The sequence below is a fragment of the Ambystoma mexicanum genome, chromosome 10 (genome assembly GCF_040938575.1).
Source record: "Ambystoma mexicanum isolate Mex_15411 chromosome 10, UKY_AmexF1_1, whole genome shotgun sequence".
In the NCBI taxonomy this organism is placed as follows: Eukaryota; Metazoa; Chordata; class Amphibia; order Caudata; family Ambystomatidae; genus Ambystoma; species Ambystoma mexicanum.
The window spans coordinates 819,997,350-820,021,996 of record NC_090932.1 but is presented as its reverse complement, the minus strand read 5'-3'; positions in this window follow the sequence as shown (position 1 = coordinate 820,021,996).

Sequence of the window (24,647 nt, the reverse complement as noted above, 5' to 3'; positions counted from 1 at the left end):
GGTGGGAGTGCAGGGGGACATGGGTGGCAGCCTGCTGGCAGGTGCCCCTGACTGCTGGGGGGTGGGGGTGCAGGGGGACATGAGTGGGACATGGGTGGGGGCCTGCTGGCAGGTGCCATGACTGCTGGGGGGTGGGGGTGCAAGGGGACATGAGTTGGTGATCAGTGGTGCAAGCTGACATGTGGCTTGGCTGGGGGCATGCCCATGGTGGATGGGCTGCCTGCGGGACATGACCAGGGGTGCGGGTTAGTCCCCTGTGGTGTGGGCTGCCTGCAGGGGCCGTGGAGGGTGTAGAGGGAATACCTGGGATGACCCACACTGCCAATTCACGTGTAGGACTCCCCGCGCACCCCTGAAATACACATACCCCACTCGCACAGGGCCTATCGTGTGTGAAACTTCCCGCGCACCCCTGAAATACACGTACCCCACTCGCACAGGCCCTATCGTATGTGAAAATTCCTGTGCACCCCTGAAATACACGTACCCCACTCATACAGGGCCTATCGCGTGTGAGACTTCTCGCGCACCCCTGAAATACACGTACCCTGCCCAAATCTCATGTGAAACTTCCCGCACACCCCTGAAATACACTTACCGCACTCGCACAGGGCCTATCGCGTGTGAGACTTCCTGTGCACCCCCGAAATACACGTACCCTGCTCAAATTGCGTGTGAGACTTCCCGCGCACCCCTGAAATACAAGTACCCTGCTCAAATTGCGTGTAAGACTTCACACGAACCCCCGTTATACATGTACCCTGCTCTAATCGCGTGTGAGACTTCACACGAACCCGAGTTATACATGTACCCTGCTCAAATCACGTGTGAGACTTCACGCGCACCCCAGTTATACACGTACCCCACTCCCACAGGGCCTATCACGTGTGAGACTTCCTGTGCACCCCCGAAATACACGTACCCTGCTCAAATCGCGTGTGAGACCTCCCACGCACCCCCAAAATACACGTACCCTGCTCAAATCGCGTGTGAGACTTCACGCGAACCCCAGTTATACACGTACCCTGCTCAAATCACGTGTGAGACTTCACGCGAACCCCAGTTATGCACGTACCCCACTCGCACAGGGCCAATCGCGTGTGAAACTTCCCGCGCACCCCTGAAATACACGTACCCCACTCGCACAGGGCCTATCGCGTGTGAGACTTCCCGCACACCCCCGAAATACACATACCCTGCTCAAATCACGTGTGAGACTTCCCGCGCACCCCCGAAATACACGTAACTAGCTCAAATAGCCTGTGAGACTTCACGCAAACCCCAGTTATACACATACCCCACTCGCACAGGGCCAATCACGTGTGAAACTTCCCGTGCACCCCTGAAATACACGTACGCCACTCGCACAGGGCCTATCGCGTGTGAAACTTCCCGCTCACCCCTGAAATACATGTACCCCAACCGCACAGGGCCTATCGCGTGTGAGACTTCCCGTACACCCCCGAAATACACGTACCCTGCTCAAATCGCTTGTGAGACTTCCCGCGCACCCCCAAAATACACGTACCCTGCTCAAATCGCCTGTGAGACTTCACGCAAACCCCAGTTATACACGTACCCCACTCGCACAGGGCCAATTGCGTGTGAAACATTCCGCGCACCCCTGAAATACACGTACCCCACTCGCACAGGGCCTATCGCGTGTGAAACTTCCCACGCACCCCTGAAATACATGTACCCCAACCGCAAAGGGCCTATCGCGTGTGAGACTTCCCATACACCCGCAAAATACACGTACCCTGCTCAAATCACATGTGAGACTTCCCGCGCACCCCCGAAATACATGTACCATGCTCAAATTGCATGTGAGACTTCACGCGAACCCCAGTTACACATGTACCCCACTCGCACAGGGCCAATCGCGTGTGAAACTTCCCACGCACCCCTGAAATACACGTACCCCACTCGCACAGGGCCTATCGCGTGTGAAACTTCCCGGGGACCCCTGAAATACACGTACCCCACTCGCACAGGGCCTATCGCGTGTGAAACAAACCGCGCACCCCTGAAATACACATGTACCCCACTCGCACAGGGCCAATCGCGTGTGAAACTTCCCACGCACCCCTGAAATACACGTACCCCACTCGTACAGGGCCTATCGCGTGTGAAACTTCCCGGGGACCCCTGAAATACACGTACCCCTCTCGCACAGGGCCTATCGCGTGTGAAACTAACCGCGCACCCCTGAAATACACATACCCCACTCGCACAAGTCCTATCACGTGTGAGATTTCCCGCGCACCCCCGAAATACACGTACCCTGCTCAAATCACGTGTGAGACTTCACGCGAACCCCAGTTATACACGTACCCCACTCGCACAGGGCCAATCACGTGTGAAACTTCCCGCTCACCGCTGAAATACATGTACCCCACTTGCACAGGGCCTATCACGTGGGAAACTTCTCATGCACCCCTGAAATACACGTACCCTGCTCAAATCCCGTGTGAGACTTCACGCAAACCCCAGTTATACATGGAGGGAGTTGTTTCCCAGTCACCTCCAATTGAAAGAAAGTGTGAGAATACAAGTACTAGAATCCTTAGAGACATCAATGTGAATTAACCTGACTAGACACGCCTGAAAAGGCAAAAAACCACAGCCTCCCTGATGATTGATAGAGTCAAGAAAACGTTTGGAGAAGAAGACAATTTGTTGCTAAAGCAGGAAAACTTGACTGGGAACCAGAGTGCGCGTCTTGCCATCATTCTTAACACCAGTTATACACGTACCCCACTCGCACAGGGCCTATCCCATGTGAAACTTCCTGCGCACCCCTGAAATACACATACCCTGCTCAAATCGAGTGTGAGACTTCCTGCGAACCCCAGTAATACACGTTCCCCGCTTGCCGTGTTCTGTATGGCAGCCTTGTATACTGGTACAGGGTTAGCGCAGCACTTTGCGCTGGATTGGGGATTTTGATGGCTTTTCCTTGCGCGAGGGGCGTTCTTGGGGGCGTAACTGGCGCTGCTGCAGGGTCGGTGCGCCACTGTGCGCCACGGCTGGTTTTGGTAGTTAAAATCCATGAATACGCTGTGCGCGGAAATGGATTTTAGCGCACGCGGCTGGCACAGAGATTCACACGCGCACACTGTGCGACAGCCGTGTGCGCCACTTGTGCGCTAATTTCTATGAATTACTGTGTTAATTTCAAGATACAGTGTTACGCATCATTCAATATTTAGGTAAACTGCAACATGTTTCATGGGCACAAAGTCCTTTTAACTAATGCCGTTGATATTTGGTTTTTACATTTCAGAAATCACAATAACATGTTCTAATATGTTGTGTTTTAAAGGGAACTTTGTGCCGTTTAGTGATTATCAAAAGGATGCTGTCTACTGCCTTTGAGTATAGCACTAGTGAGTACTCCTGTTCTTCCAATTTTACCACGTCTGCAATGCATTATGTGTGCACCACAATACTAAAAATACATCGGCCATTAAAGGACGGCTCTGAAATGCCCCGTGCCAAATAAGGATAGACGTGAAGTATATGAAGTCCGCAGAATTGCATTGGTGTATATGACACATCTGCAGAGTACTGCCATTTTGGGAAATAATGCACTTGCAGGAATACCATAAATGTCAAGCAGACTCTGGGAGAGCACATCATATCAAATAGAATTATGGATGGATAGCTGTAAGATGTGGAGATATATTCCACTGAGGGGCTCTGAGTGACATCTGACAGGCAGCGAGAGCAAAGCTTGAGTCGTCCATGATGCGACTCAGAACTTTGAATTGTGGCCTATCTTGCTCGCAGTCTTCTTCTGGTTTGATAAATGTCTCAGTCTTCTTTTCCCAGCCCCGCTGTTGCTCCAAAACAGAAACGTTCTTTCATAGGAACTTTAAATTGGAATTCACCTGTAGATCAAAGCTACCCTCAATAACTATAAGTTGTCCCTTCCCCCCCAAACTCCCATGTCACCTTTCTGGCCCCTTTGCATTTTGCATGGACCAGAATTTCAAGGGTTGTATAGGGGAGAAACTGAGGAACAATATCCCTTCCCCAAAGCAACCTAAAAGGAGGAAACAAAGTCATGCTAGACAAATGCTTTATCTTCATGCCATGATGTCACAGCAGTTTATTGGGAACTAGCTGGGGTACTCGCCATTGCCAGTGTCCTGATCGAGTGATGTCTCATATGCCCTGGAGGATGTTGCTATTGTCCTCTTGTCGGCAAGTCTTGCTTCAGTTTGCTCTGTTGTTTTATGCGCCCTGTAGGATGTTGCGTTTGTCCTCTAGTTGGCAAGTCTTGCTTCAGTTTGCTCTGACACCTCAGTCGCCCTGGAGAAATGTACTCTTTTCCTCTGGTCGGCAAGTTGTGCTTCTGTTTGTTGTTGATACTGATTATCGCTTTGCATCAGAAGGAGCTTTTCCAAGTGATGTTCGTTTTTTGGTGCAACATGGTTCTTTCAGTCACTCAGTGGCTTCTGCACATTTGAGAAAGTGTCCAAGAAAGGTTGATTGATTGTGCTCTCTTCTCGTGAATGAACTTAGGTAAACTGTAACCGTGCCATTTCCAATATTTGGAGTGGCGTGATCAAAAAAAAAAAATGTAATATCTTTTTTATTTCCCTTTAAAAATGCTTCAATAAACACTTTCAAACTGTATACAGTAGTAATACATTTCAAAGGAATAATCAACACATCGAGCATTTTGCTTCAGACACTTTTTCAATTGTGCCTCCTTCTAGTACCTACTGTAGTGAATCGGGGTGAGCATCCGTAAATGAAGATGTCCACAGAGGGATTTTTTTTGCATTCAAACATAGAGTACAATCTTGCCCCAGACAAATGAGGAACAATGCAAAATATGGTAGACGTGGATTCAAAAGTGTGGATTTATGTAGCCTGACAAACATACACACATACATACATTCAGCTTTATATATTAGATTTCATAATCCTCTGCCATCATGCCACTGAAACTGATTATGAATGTCATATTTCTCTGCCATGATGTCACAGTAGGAAACCGTATTCAGAAAGGATCCTATTTACTAACCACTGCTTATGGAGTCCATACATAACAATGTCTTGTTCAAGAGAATCGCATTGCTGGCCATGTTTGGAAACGCGTAAATGAAATACAACCTCTATTTCGTGTAGCTAGAAAAGAAAACAGGCCACCGTTTTCTGGAATTTGTCCAAGCACCAAGAGCCTTCGGGATGAAAATCATTACATTTCTGTAGACACACTTATATTGAAAAAAAAATGATTCTAAATATGTTGCAGATGCTTCAAAGGGCACCACTTATTTTGCAAAGTGCGCATGGCTGGTGTGTTGTGACAAACAGTGAGTTCATGTTCATTCTAAGGTGGATTGTGAAAAATGGTAGTGTATCTGATTGGCTACATTTTTTTTTCTGATCTGCCTGCTTTTGGTGCATTTGTATGTCAGAGTTGTGAAGCGGGGTGGACGAAACGTGCATGTCCTTTCTCCCCACTCCGTCATAAAAATGCAGGTGATTTAAAATCAGCATGGATTTTCTGTATGGTGTGAATGCAACGGATTCCTATGGAATCTGCCTGCTTTTAAAAAGCAAGTGGGTTCTACAGACTTTTCAGAACCGTTCATTGTGGGAATCACTTACATTTTCCGATCATGTATTAGAAAAGTGAAGCTTAAATGCAGAAATGATCTTTGATTTAAGCCTCACGTTTCCACTATATGGTGGAATTGAGTAACCTTTCACCAAGTGGATCCTTTATTACAACATTGCAAACGGTCGTGATCTCCTCTATGCGATATATGAGGGCAATCAAAATGAAGAACAGTGTCAAGGCTTCTGTGAGGTAATTGGTCAGGGAATCACGTGGGCTGAAAACTTTGTGAACTATGGGCCTAGATGTTTAGGAAGGAATTTTGTTAGAATGCTGTCAAATTTATGAAAAATTATATAAAAGGCTTTATCGGGGAAACTTAGATGGTTTCGGCAAAACTTAGATGGTTGCATTTAAAAGTACTATATTTATGAACGGTTATATTTATCAATTAATTGCTTTGTGAATTGGGTAATGATATATGAATATTGAGACACCTGTTGGTGACAGAGGATATTTAAATACATACAATTTCACAAATGTTACTCCTTTCCAAAGGATATCAAAAATGAGTTTCGACCAGATGTTCACTATGCCAATTATCCCAGCTTGAAATAAAGCACGGTTACCGATTTGAAATGTTAAATCTTCGAAAGATTGCCATTATTTTGTTTTTTTTCTGATGTAAGTAATTGTACAATTTACACTTTAGTGTATGCAGTTCGCCGACCTGATAATGCAAGAGATTATGGGCCCGATTCACGGATGATTTGCGCGTAAAATCGTGAACTTGCATGTCAAATTGCATGCAAAACACTGATCTTTGATTCATGGAACCGACTGTGCGGGACTTCGTGACTTGTGTGGAGTTCGCGCAGGTTTAGCATGGCTCTGTGAGCGGCCGGGTGCCTTGCGCAAGACTCCATGCAGGGGGTGGCATGGCCTGCGTAGGGACCGGTACACGGGACTGAACATGCAAAATGGAGAGAAACAAGCCAGGAAGTGGGGGTTACGAGGGAATCACCACAGGCAGTCCATAAAATGCCCACAAGTGCGCATGAGAAAGCATATTCATGGATGTGACCGCACAACCTCTTAACTGCAAAATGCCCACATAGTGCTCTCGAAGATTCCAATACCCGGAAGCAGACGTATGGACTTGCAAGGAGTACTCTCAACTCTAGAGGTGAGTTTGCATGTCGGATTTAGGGGGAAGTGCACACAAACAGGGTTCCAATGTTATTTAGGGTGCGTGTATGCAATGTAATGGGGTGCAGGGACGTTTTACCGGGGTTTGCATGCAGTTTGATGGGGTATATACATGCTTTCGGGGAAACTGTATGCATGTCATAAGGGTGCGGGTTACAGTTATTTGGGGCCCGCGCAGGGTCCCAGAGATGCACGCCCACTTGTGGGGGAGCCCACGCACTGTTTGAAGGGTGCATGTATTCGCACCTTGGGTGCACGCAAAGATAGCTGTTCTGTTTTTGCTTTGCGTGGGGGCGTTTTGGGGATGTTCCAGCATGACGTGCTTATATGGTTACTTTGGGCATACAATTTCATGAATATGCGGGGCACGCATTTTTTATTCTGTGTGCAGGCTCACACAGTGTCGTTCTCGGCATCTGGCAACTGCGGGAGGAATGCACGTTTTTCCATCAATTGGGCCCTATACCTTTATGTGTGATGCTAGATCTCCCTCAATACCTGGACACAACCTGTACCTTTCATCATCCAGAATATTGTTCTGAATAGTATTCCAAAATTTTAAGAGCCTGTGCATAGCTGTTGTCTACATCTAGACCACAATAACTTGTTTTCTGTACTCTGAAAAGGAAAGGGAGTCTGCCTTTCTGAGCGGGAATTTGAACACACATTGAATCCAAAACAGACAATGGATCAACATGTGCACTGTTTACTAGAAGGTCTAATCTAATGGCAGTTGAGACACATGTGCAAGGGGATCTTGGTCACATGACATAAGGCCCGCCCACTTGTTAATCACTGCATATCTGTGCCTTTTTGTTTTGCTTCCTTTTTTCTCTACTTAAGTGCAGTGCAGCATCTCGTCTTTTGCAGTTGGTGAACAGGTTGAAGTGGATCTAGGGCATGTGACCTAAGCCCAAACACCTGTCAATCAATGCATATCTGTTTGTGCCCTCTTATTCTGATGCCCCTTTCTTCTAATTAAGCAGTGCATCAGTCCTCCAGCTTCTTTTCTTTTGCAGTTAGTGAACAGGTGCAAGTGGTACATGGTCATGGGACATAAGGCCCACTCACCTGTAATCACTGCTAATCTGTTGGTGCCTGTTAGGGAGAATTCTCAAAATGTGCTAATTCCTTTCTACCTTAGAAACCCCCAGCTCTTTTGCTAAACCTTGGGGCTTTGAATTTTTTTAATTCTGTTTGTTTTCTGTGTTTATTTATTTGGTTATGGGGCCTCATTACGACCCTGGCGTTAACCATGGCGCTTTAAGCGCCATGGTTGACGCCGGTATTTTACCAACTCCGCCACGGTGAATGGCGGAATTCCCGCCACATTCCAAGGTTTGCGTGGCGGTAATTCCCCATTCACCATTGGCCCTTCCCCATTCCCATTTTTGCCCCCATAGGGTTCAATGGGAATGGGGAAAGATAGCTGTTCTGTTTTTCGTGTGGTTCATTCCTCTCTCCCAACAGCCCATCCCTACCATCACCACTCATCACAAGCCACACTGGTGACCAGCACCATCATGGTCAATGTTTCGAAGAAATCCAACCCATGTCCCCATAGATCCCATCAGCACTCCATCATCCACCACTAGACAATAACTGTTGGTTGCCAATGTCTGCTCTGCAATCAACTATGCAGCAGATATTGCTGACTTTATCACCACACATTATGCACAAGGGGGGGGGCGTCCTGTCCTCTAAATTGTAATTGCAATAATATCTTGCAAGAATTATACAAACCTTCGTACAGCGGAACATTCTTAAAGTTTGTATCACGGACAGAAATCCATCAATACACAGAGATTTGTCACATCCGCCTGTTTTATTTGGCTGTGGATGTAAGTTTTTTTTTTTTTAAAAAGAAAAAGGGTGCTGAGAGAGTATGTGAGAACACATCTTTAAGCAATACATACAATCAAATAAACACAACATTTGGTAATATGCACAATCCAGTACCCATGGATGATTGACCTATCTAATAATTCATGAACGGTAGTCTAACAAGTGAAATAATTAATAATGTGCTGGGTACTTTCTACAAAATGTATACATTACATCCAATGTCTTAAATACAGCATTCCGTACATGATAAGTAGAACAGTGTGCGTAGAAGATGCATATCTTTCATGCTGATACACATTAGGAAACCTGGTGTACTCTTAACTAAGTACTGCACATGTCAGAAAGACCAGGGTGAAGTATTGTAAATACTGTCTTCGTGACTAGCTGCTGAGTTGCAGGGATCTGGTGTGCGGACCCACTAGGGGCAAAGCTGAGACCTCTCGGTAGGGTCTACCAAAGCCTGGCAGTGAGGGATCACCCCACATGACTTGCATGCAATCTTCATTACTGATACCTGGATGACATTCACCTCCACCCACATCCTACATGTCTTCATCCCAAATGGCTACCAAATTCTACAAGACCGTCTAAACAAGATCATTCATCCACAAGGCTACATGGCCAGGCACCCAACTGGACGTCACCGTAATTGGTACTTTCAAAAACCTTTTCTGCCACTTTGCACTCTACCAATGTACATAGTGAATTTTCACCACATCTATAGAGCACCCAAGCCCAAACTCTCTTTCATAAAAGACTTCACAGCCTTTGTCACCACCATGTGCCTCATGCATGCCAACAACACCTTCCTCTCTGAGTTCAACATCCCTGGCAACCCTTCAACTGTCAATGAAGGAAGATCCCCATTGCCTGCTGGACATGATGAACCTCACAGAGCACACAAAAGAGCCAACTCACAGATAAGGTAATATCCTCAACCTCATTATCACCACCCTGCCCACCCTCCATCGCTGCTCTCCAATCCTGCTTGACTTGCCAGACAATCTGGCAATCACCTTTGGCATAAGTCTCATCACAGCAGTTAAGCAGACCCATCGGAAACACCCCAAACAAGCTTTCAGATCATTCCCAGAGGAGGCTTTCACAGAAGACCTCCACAAAATCTCCACTTCTCCTGGGCTGATCTACCTCAGAACTGGGCAAACCAGGACTGCAGCATTCTTCCCTAAGAACTCAACTGTCCCCTCACAACAAAAATCAACTGCCATGCCCCAGTGAAACAACACACCCAAAAGCCCAAACCTTCCACACCCTGATACCCCCAAGATCCCAACAAATGAATCATGAGATAGCAAGAAAATACTTGATGAAAATCCTGCAGCGCATCTGACTTTACCCTACTCAAGGAACTCTGTGCTACATGCAGATGACTGATCACCACCTTGAAAGCAATACATGAAATCCAAGACCTCTCTAAAGCCATCAAGCAACACATCAACCCTCATATCATACTCAGGTTAAGCAAATTCTACCTTTCTAATTGACACTAGTTCATAAAAATGGATTCCCCCAGATCACCAACACTACCCGTTACCTGGGGAGTTCCACAAGGATCCATCTTCTCCACATGATATTCAATCTTTATATGGAACTGCTCAGAACCCTCCAGGCTCCACAAAACATCCACATCCACCAATACTAATATGACATGCAACTCTCCCTCAACATATCCTCCATTGAAGACATCCACAGGCTGAAGGCCTGATTCAGTTGTGAATGTCCAGTGCTTACCTGAAACTCAACCTCTCCAAGAATGAATTCCTACTGCTGACCAACAACACTGAACACCCTGACATCGAGACCAGGCTCTCTGCTTTAGACCTCAAGGGCTTCACACCCCAGCTGGCTTCCTGCACCAAGTCCCCTGGGTTCCACATCGACAGTCACCTCTTCTTCACACAGCACATAGCAAAAAAGCAAAGAAGACACAAATTATCTCCTGCAGAAAATCAAGCCCTGAATCCCAGAAAACAACTTCAGCACTGCTGTATAAGCTTTGTTCCTCTCCCATGTGGATGGTGGCACAGCCCTTTTGGAAGGCCTTCCACGTTGACACTGGCACCACTGAGATATGTCCTGCATACTGCAGCACAATTCATTATGGCACTCTACACATTTGACCACATCTCCCTGACTCTCATTGAACTGCACTGGCTACCGCTGCAAACTTGTTTCATCTTCAAATCCTGCTGCATAAACTACAAGGCTGTCACCCTGAAGTCCCCAAGCTACCTCACTGAGAAAATCAGCATCTCTCAGAAGTAAGGAAATGTGCAGACTTGAACTCCACCAGTGCAGGAAGGAAAGAAGCAGAATACAGGAATTCTCTATCTACAAACAAAGACTTTAGAACCTCCCCCCATGAACATCAGACTCACCTCCTCTCTTTTACATTTCAAGATGGAGGTCAATACCCTTCCCTTCAAGGAATAGCTCCCCCATAACACTTAGTTCCACATACACTCGACTGTACACCCTCCCCACTCTTTCTTCCCCTGGTTGCTTGTGGATCCCTTGCTGCCAAATTTCCCACCTCACCTCCCCTGTGTTGAGTTCCTACTCCATGTTCGCTGCTTCCTCTAAACTGTCCCCCCCTATGATTGCAAAGCACCCCATTACTTCCTGAAGGTAGGTTCACACTCAATAAATAACCTCATAATAATAATTATAATAATCTCTGTCAGGATTTCAGAGGACCTGTAGTTATTTGGGTTGTTTTTAAATGCATTTGTTGATGCAACCAAGACCATTGAGCACATATTTAGCTTTTATTTTTTTTAAATGACACTGAAAAAACAGTTTTGTTTCTTACTACAATTCACATTAGCATGCTAATATTCTTATAAGCAGGGAGATGCTGAAGCTGGGCTATGGGGCCACACCCACAATTGAATGCCAAATTCAAACTGGTTTGTGCATTTTTTTGGTGTTTGGTGAACATTAGTGCTAGATTAACCTAAATCTTGCTGAGCACCCTAGTTTGACAGTCGTGGGATTCTATCAATCAGCAAGCTCTTGCAAGATTTTCTCTTACGTATAGCCCAAGTGCAAGTCTTGTGAATGGGCTTGATATTGGCAGCCAGTCTGAACCACCAAGACTCTAAGGGAACATTGGTGCGCCAAAAAGATTGCTATGATGTCAGGGGCGGTTTGGTAGCCATATAAAAGCCTTATCTTAGGTTCCTTTTTTCTGTGTGTTCTGCTTGGTTGTTATAGGGTTGCCCAGGAACTATCTGAATTAGAAAAGAGCCGAAGAGCATGTTCATTAGCCATTTGACAATAATCAAATTCTTACTTTACACCTCATCATATGTAGGTATCAGCCAGGTATGGTTCTTTAGTGGTTACATTTCTTTCTCTCTAATATGGCACATGATGCTTTACTTGCTTGTTTCACCTCTCTTTCCCTTTTCTTGGGGTGTCCCCTGTTCTCTTCCTTAATTAAATATGTATATCCATCCCTGGTTTGCCTTAATCACTCATTTGACTATGCCTTAGCTAACCGTGTTGATGACAACCCGATGAAACTTCACGCAAGGGTGACCAGGCTAACTCCTCCAATACATTTCAACAACAAATGCCTGTTATTTACCTTTCGGTGGCTTCTAGCAGTGTTAAATTGAATGAGGACAAATCTGAGGTTTTCCTAGATTGTGAAACCTGGTTCTGAGGTTCACAGTTTTAGCTGAGTGGCCTCAGATCTTCTCCAGTAGTAAAGAAACGTAGGTATGAATATGATCAGGAACTTTCATTGCAACTTTTGATTAAACAAGTTGTTTCTTTTTTCTTGAAATTTAAGATTATGATACAAATGTTCCCTTATCATACTGGTGCGTAATACCACCATAGTCACAGCTACTGTTCAAGCTCAACTGGATTATGCTAGGCATTCTATTTGTGTCTTTCGGCCTACTAGATTTGCCAGGTACAGATTATTCAATGTGCTTCTGTAGGCTGTCATTTGTATATATATTTCATTCATGGCTACTTACTTTGGCTTTTGAAAAAACAGCAGTTTCACCCTTGCAGAACCCTTCATTCTGACCAGTCGTTTGGGGACAATACTTATCCATCATGGTTTCGTCTTTGTGGAATTCATTCCTCTTTCTTTATGTCAGATTCCAATCTTTTATCTTTTCATCATGCTGTTAATACCTGGTTGTTTTTATAATTTCCCTTACTCCTCTTGGTTCCCTAGCTGGTTAAGTTTGCACCTGTTGCCACTCAGTGACATGATCCCATTTGTGAGTGTGCATGCACTTTAGAAATGTCCATCATATAATCTATATCATTTAGCATTTCAGAACATGTGTTATCTTTTTCATACATTTGATTCTTGTTAATGACATTTGTTTTTTATTGAAGTAATTGTGTTCCACAGTTTTTCAAACCCCCTTTTTGGAACCCTTTTTAAATGCTGCTGTAGCGTCTTTCTTGATTTCTTTTTTTTATTCATTTCCCTTACCTCTCTCCAGCCAACCCCAAAACAAAAAAACCCATGGGAAAACCTTTATGATAGTCTCTGTGAAAACATTTTGGAAACTTTATTCTCCATTAACTTTCCCTACTCCACACAGACAGACTATAAAATACATTTTTGGACAAAATCGTTGTGATATTCCTTATGATAAACCACTATACCCTGTGTGAAACATTTGTGAGCACATTTCTCTTAGCCACCACAAGTTACATTTGCTGCTTTCCTCTCACCTCCAGTTGGGGTGCACATACAGCGTCTCAGCCAGGCAAAAAGGTTCATTTTGAGGTAAAAATCTCTTAGAACATACTTTTGTGGGAGCAGACTGAGGTTTGCGCAGCAGAAGGTGCATGTATTGTTTTTAGTTAGGTCTGACACATATTGCATATTCACATATATCAACACAGAACGTTCAACACATATACTACTGTTGCAGTTAAAGAGACTATAGATTGGCCAGTATAATAGGTCTTATGTTTAGTTGTTGTACCCAAAGTTATGGTCCGAAATGAGGTGTGCACGAAGAGCTGAAACAGGTGGAAGATGGAGTCAGACAGGTACTGTAGTCAGTGCTCGAAGTGAGCAGGAGCAGTTGGAAGCGGTGCTCCTCTACTGTTTTTAATTACGTTTTACTGTTCTTACACAATTATTTTAAAAAGACACCGTTTTGGAATGGTTTCTTTTTAAAATAAAAGTGTAGGAAGAAGTTTAAATTTGCACTTTCTGTGCACTACACTGAACATTCCCTTAAACAGCAGGTTAATGTGCTTGGGGGTTTTGTATTGTGTGTGGGAGGGTGCATGGTGATGGGGGTTTTTGAGAGTGGGTGCAGGCCAGCAGAGAACATAGTTCCACGTCTTCCTTTCATACACTTATACCACTGACTGTAGTAGAAGTGAGGTCAGCGTGTTAACATGGCAGAAGTGTCACCATATTGGATGTTATAATAATAATAATAATAATAATAATAATAATAATAATAATAATAATAATAATAATAATAATGTAGCATTTATATAGCACTACAAACCCCCAGGTATGTGAGCGCTGCTTATTATTACCCATGGTGTGTGGTGCTCATTTGTTGACCTTGGAAGGATGAAAGGCTGTGTTTGGCCCTGCCAGGATATGAACCTGTGTCAGCAGGCTCTGCACAGATGTCAAAGCGAGTGCTCTACTCGCTGGGTCGTGCTGTGGCCTAGTACACCATGAGCAGCAAAGAAAGCCAGTATCAGAGTTACCCACGGTGAACAGATAAACACCAATTCTATCCAGCTGCAAAGTGATGGGAATGGAATGTGAGCTACTGGGAGAACTGGTGGGATGCACCCTTGGAAGGACCCATTCATGAGAATAGCATATAAGGATTTGTGAGGCCAATGGGTAAGTAGAATATTTAGAGAACTACTGCCCTCCCCAATGAGCGGTCATTCTATATTAATTATAAGTAGACACACAACTAAAACAAATAAATCCCTGAAATTCAGACTCAAGAGCGGTGTGCCAGTCATGTCATGACAGGCCACCTGGGGTTTGAAGGAGAAAAGGGGGGAGCTGTGCTGTAAAGTTCTGTACATTGGCAAAGGTGATGCTAATAATTTCAATACAATGTCAGGAAGGCAGTGTGTGTGCACCATGGAGTTGTAGTAAAGGTGCTGATACAACGCTGCTAGGGGGTGTACCTACAAGCTGGTGCAATGAGGGGGATATGAGGGAGCACCCCATACTCAGTACAGAGTATAATTTGTGGCTGTAATAAAGGTGCTTAGGGCATACATGCAGCACTAAAAGCCAGGGGACAAGATTGTGGCGGGGTTACCCAAAGGGGACATGAGGAAATCTGGGTGTGTGGGGTAGAGGCACAAGATAAATGTGGCATCATAACATGTGAGGTTTCCCTTCACTGTCAGCATCAGGTAAAACCCACAGGTAAGTAGATCACATGGGACTGACACAGACAGGCCCTGCTTGGTAGGTCACGTTGAAAAAATTGCGTGGGCACTCTAAAGCAGTGTGGTGCTGGAATAATTATTCGAGCTGCCTGTTGCCAGGAGACAGCTGTCACTGGGAACGGAACCAGCAGATACATTCAAGGTTGGTGAGCCTGGTTTATGGGCACTCGTTGTGACTAGGGGGGGATTAAAATTTACAAGAATATGTTCGGAGAGGCACACTCACAGCACAATCAGTGGTTTTAATGAGCCTTTGGTGGGTGGTTCTGGGAAGAAGGATGTGGAATGAAGTGGCGATCCGGGAAGAGCCAATCAGAAGGTGAACTTTGGTGTCCCCGAAAGGCAACAAGTATATTGTCTCTTCGATGATGTCCATGAGACCCCTCATTGGTCGGATGCTGTGTGAATGTCTCCCTTCCGACCAACTCAGGATCTCTCATGTTTGACCAATGGCAGATGAATAAAGCTCCAGGAGTTGTATTCTCGGATGCAAGGAATGTCAGTGTTGACTTTGTTTGCATCAAAGTTGACTAAGAATAGACTTTCGAGTGTACGTAGATTTGAAGGTGCTATGTAAATCATACCTTCTTTAAAGACTGTGCTGCATATGTCAATCAATGCGTGATCTAGGATTAGACCTTGCGATTTGTAATTAGTGACAGGACATGCATGCAACAGAGAAAATTGTTCTCTACATATGTACATGTCTTTGATAAAAAGGAATCATGCTATTCTGCAGCCTATTTTCTTAACTTCTGCAAGTTAGTCAAAGTAGATGTTGACAATCTGAATGTTGTTGTCATGTGGATATGTTTGGAAGGCAACAACTGTATCAAGTGCTCCATTCACTAAACATTGTTCTACGTCAAGGTTACATATTAGAATGACTCTGCAGTTTAGACACAATGTTGAAACATTCTCTAATCCAGCTGTGTTAGGGATAGATTTTTCTAAGCTATGTAGTTGTGCTGTTGCTTGTTGACCAATAGGGAGTGCCGTGCCATGCACTTCTAGTTTGTCTGTGGAGCCGATATGCAGTATGGGATGCATTTCTTTTTTTAACACTTGTCTCGTTTATTTCAGTACAGCTTGCAAGGGTTGGCATTAAGGACATACATTTTATATTTTGTTGAGTTGATTGTTCCATTACATCAGGAGCAGACGTGTTTCGCCCATGTAGCTCATGGATTAGTTTACAATTCAAGATGGATTTTGCATCTTTAGTAAGCAGACCAGTTCTAATCTTTTTGAAATAGTTGTGCAAAGTGCGGCAAAAGTGTTTCTGGTGTTGGACTCTATGCTAGTGTTGGGAGAGAAAGGCTGATTTTTCCCTCACTCCTGGACCTGAGCTGCCCTGTGGTGAGAATGAGCACCCTATGGCTTTAAGGATTTACCCTTATAACCCACCCAATTTCGGCAAAGCAAAGTTCAGCAAAGTGTTTCCAGTGTTGGACTCTACGCTGGTGTTGGGAGAGAATGTCTGCTTTTTCTCTCGGTACTGGACCTGAGCTACCCTGTGCTGAGAATGGGCACCCTATGCCTTTAAGGATTTCTCCTTAAACCCTGCCCACTTTTGTGAAGTGCAGTGAAGTGTTTCTGGTGTTTGGCGGTGGTAGGTAGTGGCTGGCCGAGCTGCCCCGCGCAGAACTTGCTATCTAGGGCCTGCCTGGAAGATCGTTCCTGGCCTGTCTTCCCCTCCAACTCTCGTCTCTGTCAGTGGGTATAAGCAGCTGAAGTCACAGTAAGTGTCCTTCTCATAAACTGACTCCTCATAAACTGAGCCTAGCTGTTTACTATCTGGCTGAGAACCTCACGAGGAAGGGAGGAAAACACCTCCTCAGAACCAACCCAGCGGGTACTGCTCTCTCCCCAAAACCAAAAAAAGAAAAACTGTTTGGCTGCGTAGTACACAGCCTAAAATGTCAGCTTTTCTACTCCCGGCTCCAGTGGCCAAAACTACGCTAGCCTGTGCCATTGATCTGTAGGCTGTAGTAGACATAGTTACACAAGAAATCCCTAGCCCAGGATTTTTTCCATTGACAATAACCATTCACTTTTAAAACTTGTGTCGTTGGCTCTGACGTGACTCGGCTGGTGGTGGTCAGGCACTGAACGGAGGGGATCAGGATTTTGGGAATATTATTGAAACCAACCTCTTGGCCAGTCCTGACTTTCAGAGGTTAGCCTCGAGTACTGACTTTTCAGAATCCTCCAGTGATGATGAGAGTATTGTCTTTACCAAGGCAATATTGTATGCCAAAGAAAGGGAAAGTGACAAGACTTATACTCTGGCATTGAATACCTTTATGAATAAAATTGATTGCATTCATTTCCTGTGGAATAGTATTGCAGAAGACCAACAGGATCTTAAATGTCTGCTAGTTTGGGTAGTGGATTATCTCCTGGTGAGACAAAACATCTCCACACTGGTTACAGCGAGGCTGGAATCTGCTAACAGCCAGGATACAGAGATAAACAATCTTATACCTCCTCTGGAGCCTATTATTAGTATTAACAACAAAGTGGAGGTGGCCGTGCCTCCTGCCATTAACCAGATTGTTAAATAACTCACCTCGGGCAGAGGGCAGGCACACCTTAGGAGTGAATCACTCATCACCAGAGGTTGCATACACCCTCCACAAATTGAGGGGGAGGAAACGCCTGAAGAAGGCCACAACCCATTTTGAGGAAGAGTCAGGGATTGGGGTGGCCCCGGATACACATCCCTCTCAGCCCCACAAACTGGATGGGAGGCTGCCAGCTTCCGGTGGGGATGGCCATACCTCTAAAGGTGTTAGAGTGTTGCAAGTACAAGGGGACGGCACCACTAGAGAGGTACATTTACTGGACCCCTTGGACACACAGATGCTTCCTACAGGGTCTAGTTTGCAAACAGGTCAAGTGTCCCAAATAAAGGCACCTGTCATTGAGATGATTAGGTACTCTTTTGACTCTCTGTACGCTACCATAGGCATGTCCCTGGGACGGGCACAAATGGGATATCCAGTGCTGTCAAACCCCTTCATTATGGAGCGGTATTATCAGGCCAATGTAATGTTAGGAGTTTCCGAGAGTGACCTGCCCCCCGTAGTGCAAATGCCTACAGCTCTTGGCAACCAGGTGCATTTACCGATTGGGAGGTGGGTTATATTGATGGAATTGAACCCGGCGTTGGATAGCTCATTCCTTAATCGATCAAACTTGATGACGCTATTGGCCTTAATCCCTAAATTAGTGGACCTGAGCACAACTTATATGACCTGCATTCAATTGCCCGCAAACGTCAAGCGCCCCTGCACAACAAACGCAGGACGAATAGCTCACCCTACAAATAACTAAGATTCATTATTCAGCACTGGGCAACTACGCATCCTGGGTTCCAGATCTCAGAGCCTTCCAGATGCCCCCGGGGATATCAGGTGAGCGTAACAGAACACAAAGCCTTTAAACCTTATCCACCTGGGTGTCATGGAGACATCTGAAACTGATCAGTTAGCCCAGCTTTTGGGACAATTACGTGCTAAGGTACACGCAGCCCAGCAGGAAACCGATGCCTTAAGATGAGAGTTAATAGTCAAAAAAGACGGTACTGATGAACAAAGCAAATAGCTACTACAAACTCAGGCGGGGCAGGCTTCATTGCCCGGATTCGCCCCATCCGTCGATAGACCATCATCAGTCAATCCAGTACAGATAACGTTGCCGGGAGCAGTACCCCTGGCACCACCAGAACGCTTTAATGATGACCCCAGAAGGTACGCAACATTCATGAACCAGTGGCTCCTCCATTTTCTTTTTAGGCCTGGGGCTTTCCCAAACGACCAGGTGAGGGTCGTCTTCGTGTTATCATATTTGAGTGGAAGTGCCGCAGACTGGTCGGTACCTTTAGTGAGCCGGGATTACCCATTACTGCAGCACTTCAGGGGTTTTCAACAGGAGATGGAAAAGTTATTTGCTCAACACTTGCATGGACAAGCTCTTGATATCGAACTCCTGTGCCTCTGCCAAGGGAATCAAGATTTGCTGACTTATATTGCCACCTTTAATAGACTGGTTGTAGAAGCGGGGTGGCCAGAAGATAAAAGAACTACGTTGTTTCATCGGGGCCTACGAAGAGACCTGAAGGATGTCCTTGCTCAAGTGGAAGACCCACCTAAAGACTGTGCAGAGTTTATCAACCTGGTAGTTCAGTTGGACCACAGATTACAGGATCGAAGAACAGACTGAAGTAGACTCAAAAATCGTGCCATGTTGTACGTTCAAAATATAATGTTCAACGTCCATCAGAAAATACCACAGAACCCATGCAGATTGGAGGAGTATGTCACCCTTTAACCAAGGGTGAAAGAGACAAGAGGAGACAGCTACAGTTATGCCTATACTGCGGTAAATCGGGTCACTACCTCAAAGAATGCCCAGTGAATCCTCCAAGGAAGGTGGTAGGCGCTACAGAGAAAGAAGATGATGGAAAGGAATCGGTAACCTACCAGGCCCGGCAAGCGTAGAGGTCCGCTTGTCGAGTGAAAAGGATGAGTCGCAGACCTCACATTTTGCCCTACCAGTAACCATGATCAATCACCAACGACCGTCACAGATGCATGCCGAAGAGGCACATATAGACAGCGGAGCAGTTGGTATTTGAATAGATCGAGATATGGCAACAGAAATGGGTGTTCCCTTACGCACAAAACCAACAACTGAAAATATAACTACTGTTGACAGTACAGAAAGTGCTTCGAGACCAGTAACCCAATGCACAACAGAATTAACGCTTCTGTGTCAGGATGGACATCAAGAAGCAATCAAGTTTGACCTCATCAAAGCTCCTCAGTTCCGGTTGATTTTAGGGATGCCATGGTTAGTAACTCACAATCCCCACATAGACTGGCGTGCAAAGAGACTGACCTTTTCCACCCACGCTTGCTACCCGAAATCGTTACCACAGCCAAACCTGAAATCTGTTCAAGGAACAGCATCAGGGATCGCGGAACCAATGTACACCTTACCAAAAGAATATCAGGATTATCAAGATGTTTTTCCGAAGGAACAGGCAAACACATTACCACCACATAGGCCCTATGACTGTCAGATCGTCCTGATACCTGGCACACAGGGTCCTTTTGGTCGGATTTATGCACTTACGGAAACCAAAAATCTCCACTTGAAGTCCTATCTGGATCAATACCTGGCTAATGGGTTTATATCCGCCCATCAAAGTCACCGGGAGCCTCCTTCTTATTCTTTCTACCCAAGAAGGAAGGAGATTTGAGGACTTGCATCAATTACCGTGCACTTAATCAAATCACAGTAAAAAAATGCTACCCGTTGCCCCTTATCCCGGAACTGTTGGACCAAGTCAAGGATGCCTGAATCTACACCAAACTAGACCTCAAAGGAGCATACCACCTTGTACGTGTTAAGAAAGGGGATCAATGGGAAACCGTGTTTCGCACCAAATATGGCCTGTACGAATATCAGGTAATGCCTTTCGGGCTGTGGAACGCTCATGCAGCATTCCAATACTTCATGAATGATGGATTACGGGAATTAATCAATGTCTGTGCCCTGGTCTATATTGACGACATCCTGGTGTATTCCTCGTCTGAAAGAGATCATGTGGAACATGTTCGCTCAGTCATTGCAAAACGTCACCAGCACAAACTGTACGCTAAACTCAAGAAATGCTCCTTCCATGTAACTGAAGTTGAGTTCCTCGGTTTTGTTCTTTCGCCAAACGGAGTCAAGATGGATTTACATAAAGTAGATGCCATCCTTAATTGGCCGTCACCTTCTTCACTTAAAGGAACCCAAAGCATGCTCGGCTTTGCTAATTTTTATTGCCAATTTATTCCAGATTTCTCACAGATAGTCCACCCAATCACATGGTTACTGAGAAAAAACAACAACAAATTCCAATGGACTGAAGAGGCGGAACAGGCCTTTCAAGAACTTATTAAAAGATTCACCTCTGCGCCAATTTTACAACATCCTCACCCTGATCTCCCCAATGTAGTGGAAACTGATTCTTCCAGCGTAGCTATGGGAGAAGTTCTCTCTCAAAAAGATCCAGAGACAGGCCAATTACACCCCGTGGCCTTTTGGTCATGTAAATTCTCACCACCAGAATTTAACTATGCAATTACAGACGAAGAATTGTTGGCAATAAAATCAGCCTTCTAAGCCTGGCGGCAGTATCTATTAGGTGCCAGACATACCATCACAGCAATCACAGATCTCCGAAACCTTCAATACCTAAAGTTAGAAAAAGCCCAATCGACAGTTGCAGTGGGCTCTAGTCTTCTCAGAATACGATTACATAATAACATACCGACCGGGAGTTCGGAATGGGAAGGCCAATGCCTTGTCTCGTATGGGTGTTGAAGAGAAAATGAACAGTACCCTGGACCCTGTTGCCATCATCCCAAGTGATAAACTACTCAGACTCACCACCACATTGACTCTGAGTGAACTTCAACATAAGATTTGAACCTTAATGAACCCTGAGATCTTGCAGAAATGGAATTCCCAAAATGAAAATCACATGGTTCTGGATGGATTACCCTACTTCAGGGAACGACTATATCTACCAAGTAAAGATCTGCAAGAATTGGTCATGTCTGGTTATCACGATTCCCTGATCGAAGGCCATCCTGGAATTGCTAAGACTCTATCCAAGGTTAAACAGAATTATTGGTGGCCACCCTGGCATAAGGACATTGCTCGATTTCTTCTATCCTGTGGGATATGTGCACAGAATAAATCACAAAAACAGAAACCAGCTGGCCTCCTACAACCACTGGATATTCCACTGGCTCCCTCGCATAGTCTTTCTCTTGATTCTATTACGGACTTACCTCCCTGTCAAGGTTTTAATACCATTCTGGTGGTTGTAGACCTGTTCTCTAAAATGGAAAATTTCATTCCATTCAAAGGACTTCCTAACGCTACCAGTCTGGCAAAATCATTTCTTGAACAGATTATAAAACTGCATGGTTTCCCCTCATTTCTAATCTCAGATCATGGAAGCCAATTTGTATCCAAATTCTGGAGGATATGTTGTACCATGGCACACATCGATGTTCGATTATTCACTAGCCATCACCCCCAAATGGATGGACAAACAGAAAGAACAAACCAGATATTAGAACAGTATCTACATTGAATGCTGTATCAAGTGGAAGAGAATTGGAAAGCCCTGTTATGAATAGCAGAACATGAATACAATAACTCCATATACACCAGCACGGGACAAAGCCCGTTCTACACAATATATGGAAGACATCCACATACCTCTGAACTAGACTCCCCCACGACCTTGGAAATGCCAGCGGTAAAGACTCTACACACAGGCATAACCTAAGCCCTCAAAAGGGCAAATGAACATTTACTGCAAGCCAAAGACAGACAAAAGAAATTCTTGGACCGGCTTAGAAAGAAAGCTCCGAATTACCAAGTTGGAGACGAAGTCTGGTTGGCATCAAAACATGTGCGCATTAAAGCTACACAGACCTTTTGTCCAAGATATCTAGAACCCTGTACCATGAAATCAGTCATAAATCTGGTGGCCGTCATTTTAGCCTTACCACCAAGCATGCAAATTCATTCGGTGTTCCATGTGTCACTTGTAAAACCTGTAAAACCATGAACCCGAGTCTTAACACCACCAAAACCTGTGCTAGTTGATGGAGAGCCTAAATTTGAAGTTAAAAACATCCTGGATTCGAAACGTACCAGATCTAAACTGTACTATTTAGTGGACTGGAAAGGATACAAGCCACAAGACAGAACTTGGGAACCAAGGGAACATATTCACGCACCACGTCTGATTAAGAGGTTTCACCTGGATAACCCCACCAAACCCGGACCAGACAGGAAGGATACCATGAGAGGGGCCTTGGGGGGGAGTGATGTCATGACCACTGTGAGGGGAACAAGTTGTGCCACAAGCAGGCTCCCACCAGAACCCTGAGGGCCTTAATATCACTGCAGAATGGCTCCTGGAGCCAGTTCTGGCACCTTTGGCACCAGGCTCATATGTAGGAAGGAAGGGCTGTTCAAACTAGGTCCCATGTATTTACATGGGCCTTTAAATCCAACATGGAAGCACCCACACAGTCTAGTTCTAAGAACCAAGCGATGCGGTCTAGTGTTTTGGGTGTGGCAGGCGTGGAACTACTTTCCCTGGTACTATTTTACCTGGGCTATATAAAGCACACCCTGACTGCAGAACACACTTTGAGTTATTCTGCAACCCACAGCGTGATGCTCACCGTGTCCAGCTCCTGGTGTTCAGCATCTTCCTGTAATCCTGCAAGAACAAGAACAAGATTATTCTGTTTTACCTGAGAAAACAGCATCCAGCACTCAGCATGTCAATTGGGCTGAAATCTGTGGAAACTGAGAGAAGAAGAAACATCACTCACCTGTGAGTACTAGCTTAAGGACTTCTGGCGAACCGCTACCACAGCTGCTGTTCGAACATTGCGACCTACAATACCGACAAAGGGAAAACAATATTAGAATGCATGCTTCCAAAACATCGAATTCCATCCGTCTTACCTGAATTCCATCGCGCTACGCCACGCTTCCATCCGGAGCACCACAGCAACATCTGCAAAGGAAAATAGACATATTCAGATTTGCTTTCAATATTAAACAACCGCACAGCACTGTACTTACCTTAACGGATTCCAGGGGCCTATTTTTCATTGTGCTCTCATCCACTCGCAGCACCACAGCGGCCTGTGAGGAGAAGAAGAAGAAAACACAAGTTAGCTTTAAAAGACAATAAAGGCGCTGTGCTTCGCGCATTCTCTTACCTAGAAAACGTGCCTCTCCATCCGGCATGCCAGCATCAAGACCTTCGCACCTGAAAAGAAGGAGATAAAGACATTAACAAATTCCCACCATAAACAGAACAAAGACTTACAATTTACAAACCTATCTGCCTACCAGCAGATTCGGGGTCACAGTAGGCCTGGGCCCAAGGAAGACATACTGCACCAGTGATGCAACTCGGGCAGCTCGCCAACAAACGTCAAGCACCGCAGCACAAGAAACGCAAGACGGATAGCTCACCCTACAAATAACTAAGATTAATTATTCAGCACTGGGCAACTACGCATCTAGTGTTCCAGATCTCAGAGCCTTCCAGACGCTCCCGGGGATATCAGGTGAGCGTAACATGAGGCAAATGGAGAGAATGATTGTGGCTTTTCACAAAAAAAGGTGTACAAGGCAAGATTGGACATTTGAAGAGACAAACACAAGGGTACTGGCCCACAACGTTGTAGTTGGGGTACCTATAAGGTGCTGCAGTGCTTCCCCAAGTCTGAGTGCAAGGTAAATGCAAATGAATGTTCAATTTTGTGCATGATCTACCGAATTGTGGCTCAAGTGAGTGTTATGCATTGAGCACAACTGCGCTGACAATCACAGAAGATGGTTTAGGTGTTTTAGGTAGGAAAAGCAATACACTGCCTGATTAAGACAATATTCTTAACACCTCTTATTACATTTGCTTCCTGATTCTGTTCTTCAGACTATTTAATTTTCCGCTACCCAA